Source organism: Lonchura striata, chromosome 1, assembly GCF_050655825.1.
Source record: "Lonchura striata isolate lonStrDom1 chromosome 1, ASM5065582v1, whole genome shotgun sequence".
Lineage (NCBI taxonomy): Eukaryota > Metazoa > Chordata > Aves > Passeriformes > Estrildidae > Lonchura > Lonchura striata.
This window is the reverse complement of record NC_140703.1, coordinates 51,612,308-51,625,225: the sequence shown is the minus strand read 5'-3', so window position 1 is coordinate 51,625,225 and position 12,918 is coordinate 51,612,308. Positions and strand designations below refer to the sequence as shown.

Genomic DNA, 12,918 nt, shown 5'->3' with positions numbered 1-12,918 from the left:
TAGTCAGAGCTCTGGGAGAATGCTGTCATGAATATTGAGTGGGCCCATGTTGGTATATGCTACAAAATGGTAATGACAGAGGTCTCGTTCTGTAGCTCTGCAGGCTTGTTGGCTCATAGGGAGAAGTATGGTCACTCTCTCTCCTCATAACCCCCTGTATCACACTGTGAAGGCAAACTGCTCTAGAACGACTTTTAACAGGGTTTTAAGCAAGAAATCCTCTTTGTGGGGTATGTAAGCTAAGGAAGGGAAAATCCGAGTTAAACATCTAAATGGGTACCTCAACAAGCTAGTGCTGAACAAGTAATTTTGTATCTTTTTGAAGAGAGAAAGTAAATATTTTGTTTCCTTTCAAGTTATTCAAATGCAGATTGATGATGAGCCTGGGGACGCAGAGACGGTCAGTTGCCTCTGAAAAGCCAGGGAAAGCTGTTAAGGAGAACTGGGAGCTGGATTTTGAGAAGTCCTGGTTTCATGATGAAGGGAATGGCCCAACTACCAGCAGTCCAAAAGTCTGATTTACAGGAAAACACACATTTGAATTTCTCTCCACCACTCAAGTTTTTGCTCTTGAAATGAGGTATGTTAATGATTATTGTATGAATTAAACAAGCAATGATATTCCAGGAGCTTAGAAAGCTTAACCATTGGTCATGTTATTGGTTTACACTTAAAAGAGCTGCAAGGTTAATCTGAAGTGATAACAACACGCTTGACGTTTTATTCAAAAAGTTAACAGACTGGGTTCCAAGCATTTCTAGAGGTGTGAACCACAACTCTGAGAGCACTGTTGATTGCCAAAACACATTTGAGATATCTCCAACATACAGGTTACTCTTGTAAAATTTCCAAGGGCAGTGTTTGTCAAGAAGAAAGACACAAATTTAGTTAGCCTTGCTTGCGTTAACTTCTCTTTCTTCATATAAAGAGAGGGGGATAACTGTAGGCCTGCACAGTCTGGTGAAACACTAAAGCACTGGGAAACTTTGGCTTGTTTAAAATCACACTGAAAACTACTATATTTAATGTGTGTAACATATTTATTGTAAATATAGTGTCTGTTGTGGAAAATGTCCTTTTCAAGAAATACCAGTTCCGACCATGAAAGTAAAAGCCAATATACAGTTTGTGAGTTTGCTACAGTAAAGGGGATATTTGAAATTGTAAGTAATTTCTTTTTTTTTTTACCATCTTTTATTTCACCAGAAATTATGTCAGTGGATATGTTCACCATATCTTCATGAAAATTCCTTTCAGACTTTAACTTTACATCTCTCTGCTTAGATTTATTTCAGACAATCACAGCATTTTTTAGATACTGTACTTGAAGATTATTTCATACAACTGCTGGTTCTGTCAATCCATAATATTTCTTCTGACTTTCTCAAACACCAAACACATTTGAGCTGTTACATTTTCTTTAAAATACAGGTATTCGAGCTGTGGTAAAAATAATTACTGTCATCTCACACAGCTCAGTGACTGCATAAAAAGAAATTATATTTTTTACTTTGCTTAACATACATTTGCATCAGCCATAACCAGTGTTTTCCTAGGTAGTGAATACAGAGACCAGAGGTTCTGCTGCCCATCCCAGATGAAACATTCACTTATATTCAAGAGATTCCATCACAAAATGTATGCCTTTACCCTAATCCAAGACTTGGTTACATATTCAAACTGAATGTGGTATGGTTCTCAAGAATGGCATAGAAGGGAGAGTTTAAAGAGCTCCCTCCCTGACAAGAAGATCTCAGCGGAGGTTTCTGGGCTAAGGGACCACAGCCCCACCAAAGCACAAGGCAGTGCCCAGCTGTTGCTCTAGCCCTGAGGCCAGGCAGCATCATGCAGAGGGAGATCTTCAAATGATTGATAGCAAGTGGAGCTTCAGTGCCTAATTGATGTTTATAACTTTGGGGAAAAAATCCCCAGCCTTCAGTATCTTTGGCAACTGGGATCAATTTTCTCTTCTCACAACAACAGCAAAAACACTGCTAGGTGCACCTGAAGGAATCCTGTCTGGCAGGAATGATGCATAGGCACCTCATTCCCTCAGTGTGCCCACAATGATGCAGTTCGACCCATGGAAAATCCAGACTAAAGGCTGCAATGTCCTGCTAATGAATTGCTCTCTACAGAACATTTTCCTATGCCTTGTTGCTTAAAGTGACCACTCCTTTGCTGATCTGCAAAAACTACTCTGTGCTGCTCTGTATCAGCATTGGGTACCTTTGGAAGATATGCCTGTAGAAATTATTCTGAGGATCAATTACTCCCAAGAGAATTAATTCAGGATTCTGATCCCACCACGTCCTGCATGCCCTGCTCCCAATAGGGGAGATGCTCAGTGACAGGTAGAATTAGAAAACCTCAAGGCCTGCTCCTGGTCTTGCAAAAATGAACTGTAGAACTTCAAAAATCTTGTGCCAGTGAAGGATCAGAGTCTTCCTGGGAAGAAGAGGTTACAAAAGAGCAAATCTGTGTTATCTTTTCACAAAAGATCACTCGGTGCCACTGTGTAATGTTAAAATTCACCAGAAATTTTCTGCAGGCTTATACACAAAATAATTTTACACAGGGAATACTGTAATGATGGCTAATAATGTATCTCCAAAATACCATGTAAAATACATAAGGCTGAGATCAATGGTGACAAAAAGCACTGAAATGATGGCCTTTCACTTCAAACAAAGCACAGTATTAAAATTCTGGTGGGTGCGTTTAGAAACAAAAATGGTCAGCTTCTGACTGATGGAGTCACCTCCCTGGCTGAGTGTCAAAATAGGTCAATGGAGCTTTCTTTTCACAATAGCTAGAAGTAAATGGAAACTTTGCTGTGTTCCAGCCTAGATCAGTAGGGAAAGAGACATTCTCCCTGACATGTAGCTTTTATATTTGTTACATGATACTCAGTGATATTGAATAACAGCTGGCAGGTTTTCAGCGAAAGACTCTCGTCCCCGCGGATGGCAGCACCCCTTGCATGCTCGCACCTCAAACCTTACAGCCCAGCGCTGTAAAACACTGCAGCACCTCAAGGTTCAGCTCAGCCAAGCGTGGCAAGGTCAGTCGGCGGAGCAGGAGGAGGGCGGGGAAGGAGGGTGGGGGTGGAGACGGCAGCCTGACCATAACTCTAGCCACAAGGGCTCAGTTTCTAATGGCAACAATCTCAAAAGCCTCTCTGTGCACAGCTTCGTAATTAAGTGTTAAATAAAAGTGCTGTGCTGTGAACACTGCATCCTCCCTTACAAATTCTGATTTTATCTTCATACCTGGCAGTCTATTAAATAATTCAGTCTGAAAATTCCTAGCACTTAAGCAGGGACTGTAAAATTAAAACATAGTATGGATCTCAAGTGTTAAACACAGTGATTTCCTTCACCAAGTATGGCTTGTGATCACCATGTTCCTACGACTTGGAGCTGCATTTCCATGTTAATACATTGCTAGGACATTTTCTAAATGCATGTCTAGCTTCATCATGGAAAGACAAACTTGATCAGAGTAACAGATTACAACCACAGGATGTGTGCACAGAAAGGTGTAAGTGGAATGAAGGTAAAAAAAGAAGCGTAACTTCTTTTTCAAACTTACAGCAGAGTTTTTCTCAATCATGAAATATAATCCTTTTAAAAACAGGCTTTCAGTCACACAACAAATCTGCAACAAAGCAAGGCTACCAGAGAAAGCAGTATTTGAGTATTTTTAAAGGTAACACAGAACTCATACCATAGTAGTGAACTAAAAAGCAATATATTAAAACATCTAAATGAGAACATATTATTCATCACAATGCTTTCATGATTACAATCAGAACAAACACGTTTGTGATGCTTCCAAACATTGGCAGGAATGTTGATATGTTTACATGTTTTAAACAGAGATTTGTCTATTTTTCATGGAGCAAACTATTATTTCTCAAACAGGGTAGGAACAGGAAAGCAGACATCACAAAGAATGATTGATCTACTATCTGGTTTATAGCTATCACTATTTTTATGTTTTTAGAGACAATTATATATAATCCACATTAGAGTGAGATTTTAGCATTTGATGTGGGATTCCACCATGTTACAGATGCTACAAACCTGTTCTGTGCATGCCCTGGACACATATATTTCAGTATGGGGTGGATTAGAGTACTGAATGAGGTGTGGTTCAGAGGGTGATTACGGCAGAGGTTACTTCTCCCTTTTGAATTCCTCAGGTACAGGGGTACCCATGGTGCCCTACAGCACCGTATCTGGTTTCTCAGGTAACTGCTCAGTTTTTTCGGCTCTTCCTTTTCTTTTTGTTTGTATGTGCCTCTAGGTGTGGTGATAATGAAGGGAGGAGGGAAGGAAAAAAAAAAGGGTAGGGCTCAGTATGTCTGCCACGACCCTCTTAAAGCTTCTCCAGAGCGAAAACAATGCTAATAGTTTTCGTCTTTTTTTGGGGGGAAAAGAACTAACTTTATTTAATCAAGGCAGATTTTTCCCATTCAGCGAGAGGCGTTCAATAGGAGAGTTTTGGCTTCTAGCCACTAGAGCAGAAAAAAAAAAAAAAAAAAATCACCACACCACCTCATATGGCTTCTGCATGAAGTAAAGCTAATAGCCTTAGATTTATTATTATTATTTTTAATTGTCCTGCCACCCCGGAGCGGCCCTTTTGACCTGCGGGAGAGCCGCCTGGGGCTCGGCGAAGCGAGGCACGGGAAGCTCCGGCTTTCCACGGGACCGGCGCTGCGGTCCCTCCCCTCCCTTCTCCCGGCTGCTTCCCCGCCCTTCCCTCCGGGCCGGCGGCGACACCCGACCCTCCCGGCACAAGCGGGATTTGCGTGCGGGGCCGGACGGGGCCGCCTTTGTCCGCCCCGCACCCGCCGCGCGGAGCAACGAGCCCGGCCCGCCCCCGGGTTGCCGCGGCAACGGCGGCGCTGGGGCGGCGGCCCTTCCCTTCCCTTCCCTTCCCTTCCCTTCCCTTCCCTTCCCTTCCCTTCCCTTCCCTTCCCTTCCCTTCCCTTCCCTTCCCTTCCCTTCCCTTCCCTTCCCTTCCCTTCCCTTCCCTTCCCTTCCCTTCCCTTCCCTTCCCTTCCCTTCCCGAGGCAGCGGGATGCCCGCAGATGGCAGTCCTGTTTCTGGGCCCCTGCTAGCTGAAAGCGACGGAGACACTGCTGCCGCTGCGCTCTGCTGAACGCTGCTAAGGGCCCCCCTTCAGTAATGCAGCTGGAGGGCGGACACAAAAATCACATCTCCAGAGGTTTCCGCAGCGTCTCGCTGCCCTTCCCTGGCTCGCTCGGGTTAGTTGAGGGCTCCGCACGCTGAGCAAGGGACAGGCGGCTGAGCTGCTCTTTCAGCTGAAAACCGTGGGCAGCTGTGCCCGGGTGCTGATGATCCCAGGTTGAGCCCTTGCCGATGACTCACTGCGTGTGGACATCTGCTCGGGGAGCTGCTGCGCTCCCTCCTGTGTCCTGGAGCTGGATTTCCATACTGACGTTTTTCAGCTCCAGACAGGGTTGTATTTAGAAACAATTTTCTGCTGGGAAGAGTTAAATTGCCGGCTTTATACAGTTATATAATATTTTCTAGTTTTTGTGTGCTGGGTTTTTTTCCCCTTTAAGATTTGTCATCGCAGACCAAAAATAAAGCAGAAGAGAGCAGAAAAAAAAAATCTGGGCTGAACTGCACTATGAGATCATTCGTGGGATAGGTTTTGATTTGGTAAGCTATTTAAGATGAAATTGGAAAGAGGGAAAAAAAAAGAGGATAGGAGATTAAACACTACTTGAAAAAGCTAAAAGTCAGCAAAAATAAGACTTAAGCTAAATAGCATAAATTAATTTCATTAGGAATTTTGCTACTGTAAAAGCCATAAGCAGTTCAGTCTGAGAGGGGCTGTGTACCCTGCAGAAGAATCATGTTATGTACGCTCAGTCATAAATTAAAGTGAAGCCCTGGCACTCGGAAGAGTGGCACTGCTTTCCTGTGTGCTTTCGTTATATCTCATGACTTAGTGTATCATGTCATTTGCATTATGTAATGCCTAAAGAACCCCAAAATACTAATTCTCTTAAGACATTGCTGTTTATTTATATACCTGATCCCAAGCATTTAAGAGGGTGATACCAGTTAATCCTCATGATTAATGATTCTAATGTCTGATTTCCTAGGTAGATGAATTTTGGGAGCATTTGTATTAAAAAAAAATCCCACTCTCAACTGGCTTTTTGGTTGTACTTAGCAATGTATTGCTATTGTACTTAGCAAGGTTGCTATCATACAAAATGAATGAAAAGTGACAAAAAGCAGATACTGAAGAAGAGCACTGGGAATTTTAAAAGACTTTCAGTTCAGCACTACCATTTTTCTCTTTTGCTGTAGTCTCACCAGCAGCTTAAACAACTACAGCAGGCAAGCCAGGTTGTGCAGGTGGAGGCGGTGTTTAGCAAGGCATGCTGCTTTAGTAAGTCACCTGTAAAACAAGGTGATCTTCAATGTTCAGTTGTTCTTACTATTGCCTTTGTCACCTGCATTATCTGAAGTGCAGCTTGGAATATTCCCCTATGAGTTAAGCAGTAAGTGTTCTGTCAGTATTCAAGAAACTTGGATAGTCTTCCTGTGTGAGTTACTTGTTAAAAGCACCTCTTTTTGTCAAGCAAATCAAGAAAAGTCATGCCTACAATTTCTTTTCTGTGACACTGTAAAAACGGAATATTAAATCAGGGAGTTATAGAGGTATATATGGATATGGTGGGGAGGGAGGAACAGTCTGGAGAAGAAGTTTCAGAGAAACTCAGAGAAGGTCCAGCCAGGATGCTGATGAGGTCATAAGAGAAATAGACTAAGAAAGTGTAGAAGCCTTACCAGAGACCTACTGCTTACCCCAACATTTCAAAATGGGGTTTTGACTTTGAGAAATAAGTACAAAAAATGAATTATCTATACTCTGTGGTTCCCAAGGTATTTGAGAATGTCTTTAATGTTTCCACTCTAAAAGAGGGTTAGTTCTTTTCTCTGCACACTGCATTTCAAAGGCAGTCCCCTAGAGTGAGGTTCAGCTTTGGCTTCAAGCACAGAAATTTAGTTATGGGAATGTGAGTGAAGTGTCTTAACTTTCCATTGCAGACAGTGGGGGTGGGTTTCATGTTCCTCCACGGGAGCCATTTGAGCCTTGTGCTTTCATGTGTGGAAAGGAGAGCTTTGAATACAGCACCAGGTGATTTCTGGGGAGACAGCTAGAGGCCAGGCAGGGTTAACTAAGATAACTCCAATGGCACAAGATGCCTATTTAGGCAACTGGAGATAACCCAACGTGTTCAAAGGACCTTGTACCTTAAAGTAGGTACTTTGATTTGGTGAGCTAAGTCTGTGTGCTCCTGGCTGGTACTGGTTGCACTGGCAAGACCTATAGCAAGCATGACATTGGCTTGAACACCTAGCTCACACCAAGGTGTCTGTGCTTAGGACCTTAAATTCAGCCATTGAACTCTATCCTTGCAGACCTAATTTGCTTGACTAAACATTTGTGGGTAGCATGGTGTAGCTCTGTCATTTATCACATAGATCTCCTAAAACCCACATCTTTTGGAGTGGCAGCCTGTCCATGGGCTCAGCCTGTCTGGAACTCCTTTCCTCTGAAAACTTGCCTCTGAAAACTCAGTTTGTCAATCATTTTTCTGAGAAAACACTCCTCATCAGGATTGCCTTTTTCCATCCATAAAGATGTTTTATACACAGACTCAATATTTTCTAAAAATTCGAAGCTATCTAAGCCTAAGTATAAAATAACTAAAACAAGACCTTTCTTTTCCAGATTCTTTATTGCTGTAGAAGGCAGACCTTTGTTAAAAGGATTAAAAGGGTGGGGAAGGGAACCTGGGTGCCATTTAAGAAATTGAAAAATGTGATAAGGTAAAAAACGTGTTGTTTTGTGAAGTTAAATGTTGACCAAAACCTTTACAAGACAGGGCTGAAAGCACATATCTTGAGTGGTTTCATTCAGGAAAGGACTGCAAATGAAGAAGGGTTAAGAAAAATCATTGATAATAACAGTAAAATAAAAGTATACAGACAGTGGGAAGAAGTCTGGGAAAAAATAATAAGCAAACATGCTTTTCTAAAAATGCAACACAGAGAAAGAAAATCTGATATGTATGGGACATATCCTCAGAGACTATTCACTATTGAGCTTAACATAAATTTGAATAAAAGGGAGGGAGAAGATCCATCCCTAGCTGCAGTGATCTCCTACCACTTCCTTCCTTTATGACATTTCTTTATATCCATTCCCTCAGAGAAACCTTCTCACTGTTAGCTTCAGAATTTCTCTTATTCTTCCACCTTTTTTACCTCTGAAAATGAAAAAACTTCCTCTACCTTCAGAGGACTTATTTTATATGACAGAAAGTTGGGTCATCTTTTTACTCTTTTCAATGTTTTATGAGAAGCTTGGCAGGCTTCACAGATTCTTTAAGTTTTAAGACTGCAAGAGAAGCAGCTCAACCTTATGCTCTTGTGCAAAGACTGAATGCACTTTTCCTGGTGCAGTTTTTAAGCCAGCCACTTGAATCCTCCAACCTTTTCACCTTTTCACATCAATATCAGCTTGAACTCTCAACTGCCATAGATACTATCACAGGGCTGAAGGCAATAAAAGAGTTAAAGCATCTACAGCAGGACTTAAGTGGAATTGCATTGCCTGAGCCCAAACTGCTGATCCAAAATCCAGCTGTTAATCTGCTGCCTAGCTTGATTGGGTGCCTTCTTGTAGCACTGTGAAGTTCTTGAGACACTTAGAGCCAAATGAAAGAGCTCAATACCTTTTGTCTAAAGTAACTGGAAGTTTGGGAAAGCAGGCTACGCTCCATCTACAAATGCTTGAGGGACCCAATATGTCAAATCTTTTTGGAGCGTGCCTAATGGATTAGACCTCACAAAAATGCAATGCATGCTTTCCCCTGAAACACATCTGAAGAGGAGGCAGAACTGCTTCCGTGCCAACTACACACACATGCATGCACGCACACCAGATACATCACCAAATGTTCAGGACACTCTCCTGCCCAATGGGGAATGTAACACTCTTCTCAGCCTGAAAAATTCAATGGGCATTAACTGTGTTTCATTCATTTAACTGTGTTCTGCTAGAGGTAAGGACTGAAGCCTACAGATTCACCACAGCCTCTGAATTTCATTGTCATGATGTATCAATGCTCTTCCCTGCTTTGCTGTACAGAAAGATGGAAAATCCATCCATTCTGATTAGTTATGTGACTGATTGTTAGAACCTTTATTTATCAGGTGGGTGATGTGGGTTGCACTGTTTGCTGGGAGAAGCTGGAATCTGAATTTTCAAATTGAAATTTGGACAGCATGCCTTATGTTAAAAGTGGGTGTTGGCACCACTTCTTTTGCGTTTCAAAAACAACAAAAAAACTCCAAACCAAACCAAAACCCCTACCAATCCAAACAACCACATGAGTTCTACATTTCCTCAAGAAGGAATCAAGATAACATGTCCCTGACTAACCTAAGTTCTGCACAGGAATGGATGTAAGGTAGTTTAGTGTTGTCAGTATTTCTTACTCCTTGGCTCTCAGTAGCTCCTCACTCGGGGTGCTGGCTGTTTGAGAACATTGTCAAGAGGTTTTCTTAAGGTTTCCTACCTGGAGAACAGCTGCTTAACATGGATTTTGAGGGCAAAAGCATGGACATGCTACATCTAAGTATGAAGTGACCACATTATTATCTACTCTTTCCCAAACTGTTTTTGTTACAAATGTTGCCCTAAATCTTCCTCTTCCTGCACATACTTTTCTCCTTCAAATCAATGAAAGGAGGTATTTCTTGGATCAGTCTCAATCCTTTCATAGATGTCCAGTCATCCTTCATTGCCATGTGACTTTGTGATAAGCTTTAATCGTCTTACCAGGTGGTCGACTGCTTGGTTACCGGCCCTGCTTGGGTGGGCTGGGTATGTCATGTGTATCCATCTGAGTAACAAATTACCACGGGATAACAATCCTCCACTGTTTGTCCTATATCAGTTCAAACAGGAGGTAAAACATCAGGAGGGGCACAGATCAACCTTATAATCAAAATGCTTGCACAGAGACAGAAAACAGAAGAAAAATATTTATCAATGGTTCACTGTTTAGCTAATACTGCTTTTGAAATTAGTAATTGTCTACAAAATTTTAATATATTTTCACCTGATTTAATGTTGTTTTCTCTTTCTGAAGAATTTATCTTTATGGTAATTTTCTACTGTACATCCTGAAAGAGCAGTTTCACCTTTATTGCTTTAGAAATTTGAATCTTAACTTAGCCAGAAAGATCATCCCTCTGTATTTAAAATCTGACATCCCACGGGCTTTTTTCATTGTGTTCATCAGCTGACAGGAGTTTTAGCTAGAGTTTGCATTCTAGGGCATGTGGAGAAACAAATTACCATGTAAGAAATTACCATTCTTCAGAGTTCTCTATTTTTTTATTTCCATTTTCTTTCCCAGTCAGAGGCACAAAGATAAGTGGCTTGTAGCTGCCCTATTATAGCAGCCCTCCCAGAGGCCAGTTCAAAAGTCATAGTTCTGATACTAGCTAATCTGGCAAGAGGATTTCAATGGGTGGATGAGAGAATAACATCTGCCTTTCAAATCTTACACTTGCCAACATAGGCATGTGAGGTTCTGTGTTGTTCCAAGAACCTCTCATGCATAGAGAAGGTAAAAGTCCTATGAATTGGAACCACCTGCTTGAACTAATGTTTTGGCAAGCTCCTGTGTTCCTGGAGCTGGTTCAGTGTATTCTGAGCTGTGTGGAATGGGAAAAATCCACAAAAATTACTTACTGGCCCATAAATATTTTTGATTCTGTTGTGTTCAGATGGGAAGAGTGTACAGAGCAAGTGTAGTAATTGTGAAACACATACTGTGTCTGTGTGACCACTCCCTTTACTTCACAATCTGTTTTATTTCTGTCTCAGACAAGAGAAATAGAGCTTAGAGATCAAGAGGCAAGCCACTTTCAGACTCGATACTGCAAAGAACACAGGGGATTAATTTGCTTTTTTCCTGAGTCCTCTATTGCATGGTCTCAGTATTTGTTTTGGAGAGCTGAACTGGATGATGTTGAAAGTTTCTGGGAGTCCTGTTATACTTAGATTTGTGTATACAGCCTGTATACACCATAGCACTTCAGTGTGAAGGGCTCCTTTTTAAACCAGAGGCTTGTTATGAACCTCTTAAAACAACCTTGCTGAAGGATTGCTGGTTTATCTTTGAAAAGAAAGATAATAGAATGTCCTCAAATACTTGTACATTTGTGTTAAAATGCAAAACTATGAAAAGAGCACATTTTCTATACATTCTGTTTTCTCAAGCTGGATGAAAATCATATCTACCACTCACAAAATCAAGATGTTATACCTCATCATTTACATAATTAAAAATTGAACCATCTAAGTTCTTATAACCATGGTGCTAAAATGTGCTGTAAGGTATTTAAAACAAACCAAAGGTCTCCTTGATCTGAGGACACTCATAGCCCTTTTGAGTGCTGACATGCCCATAAATGCTTAATTTATGCAAAGTGAAATGTTCTTCAGAGAGAACTAGAAAGTCTAAGCCAGAATGCCATTGAATAGACCGGTCAGGATGTTCCCCAGGAGGTTCAGATGGCTGCTCTCAATCAGGCATGAGAGATGTTAATGCCCATATCTCTGCAGCCTTCAGTCAGGGAATGCCATGTCATTACTTTCATTAATTTTTAAGTGATGTGGACAGTCTTAGATTTTTCTACTTAGCTTTTCTTGGTTGGTCAGATTTTCTGCTGAGCTGCTCCACCAGCTGTAGAGGAATTGCAGTGAAATAGGTTTCTAACATACGTATCCAGATGCCTAAAGCTGTGTGATATTACTGCAAGCTCTTGAGGATATCGCACTTTCTTTTGTTAGAAATGCCTGTAATTAGAGTGATAACTCAGGGTCAATCAAAAGTTTAATGTGACCTCAAAGTATTTATCTTTCAATTATGGAATTACTGTGGATTTTTTAGAAGGGTTACTTTAATCTCAGCTCATGTGTGCTTTTCATATTTCTGAGTATGAATAGACTCCAGCACTGACTTTTTCCTTTGTCCTTTCTGGTGTATTTGCTGGATATAAACTCTATGTTATTCCTTCTTTAAAGTGGATACTTATGATCTATCTTTCCTTGGCATTAGCACCAGCACTGGCACTTTATAGTGCCTCAAGCATTTAATCACATCCTTCCTCTGAACTTTAATCTGGTGGGCATAATTTAGCTCTCCAGGGAAAAGTTAAGTACATAAAACAATTTTAAAAATCATTGAGAGCCTGTTTGCCCTTAATTAGAAAGCACAAGGGATGTATGAACTCAGACAAAACAATAAGATTCATGTATGCCATTTTGACTTAATTTTGTTACCACTCTTGGGTATTCTTTGGAGGATATGATCAACATTCTTCAGTGTATGCTAAATTTTCTTCCATGAGATACTTGCCAACCTACATCATGGAATAAGTCTATACCTCTGCTAGGGATATGGATCATTTTCCATTCATGTAGAATGTTCATTCTTTCACTCATTAAAATTACCAGTTATCCTTTTTCTTATAGGCACTAATTCTCTCTGTCAAATGGCTGGCCATAACATTTTCTTTAAAGGTGGTTGAAGGCTATCTCCAGTTAGTGAATTGTTGGTCTCTTCAGGTTCATACTGGAAAAGCTGGTGTTTGCCTGAATGAGCAATTTTTTTTCTGTGCTGGTAAGAAAATCATAGTTTAATAGCTGTTGATTGTCAGCCTGTGCTAAAAGGTCTCTTGTTCAGATCTCTGGGTTTTAAATCAGTAGCAGGGCAAAAGATAGAAGGGGTTCTAAAACAAGTCCACATTAAAATGATTTGCTCTCTAACATAGCACC

At 41.0% G+C, this 12,918-nt stretch overlaps 1 long non-coding RNA gene across 1 annotated transcript in view; it reads left to right on the top strand.

The window, feature by feature from the left end:
* The first annotated feature begins 2,834 nt into the window (after nucleotides 1-2,834).
* Nucleotides 2,835-12,918, top strand: part of LOC146768671 (uncharacterized) — a 29,986-nt gene continuing 19,902 nt past the window's right edge. The window contains exon 1 of the long non-coding RNA XR_014949230.1: nucleotides 2,835-3,064. This is a non-coding gene — a long non-coding RNA (uncharacterized LOC146768671). The remainder of the gene's footprint in view (nucleotides 3,065-12,918) is intronic.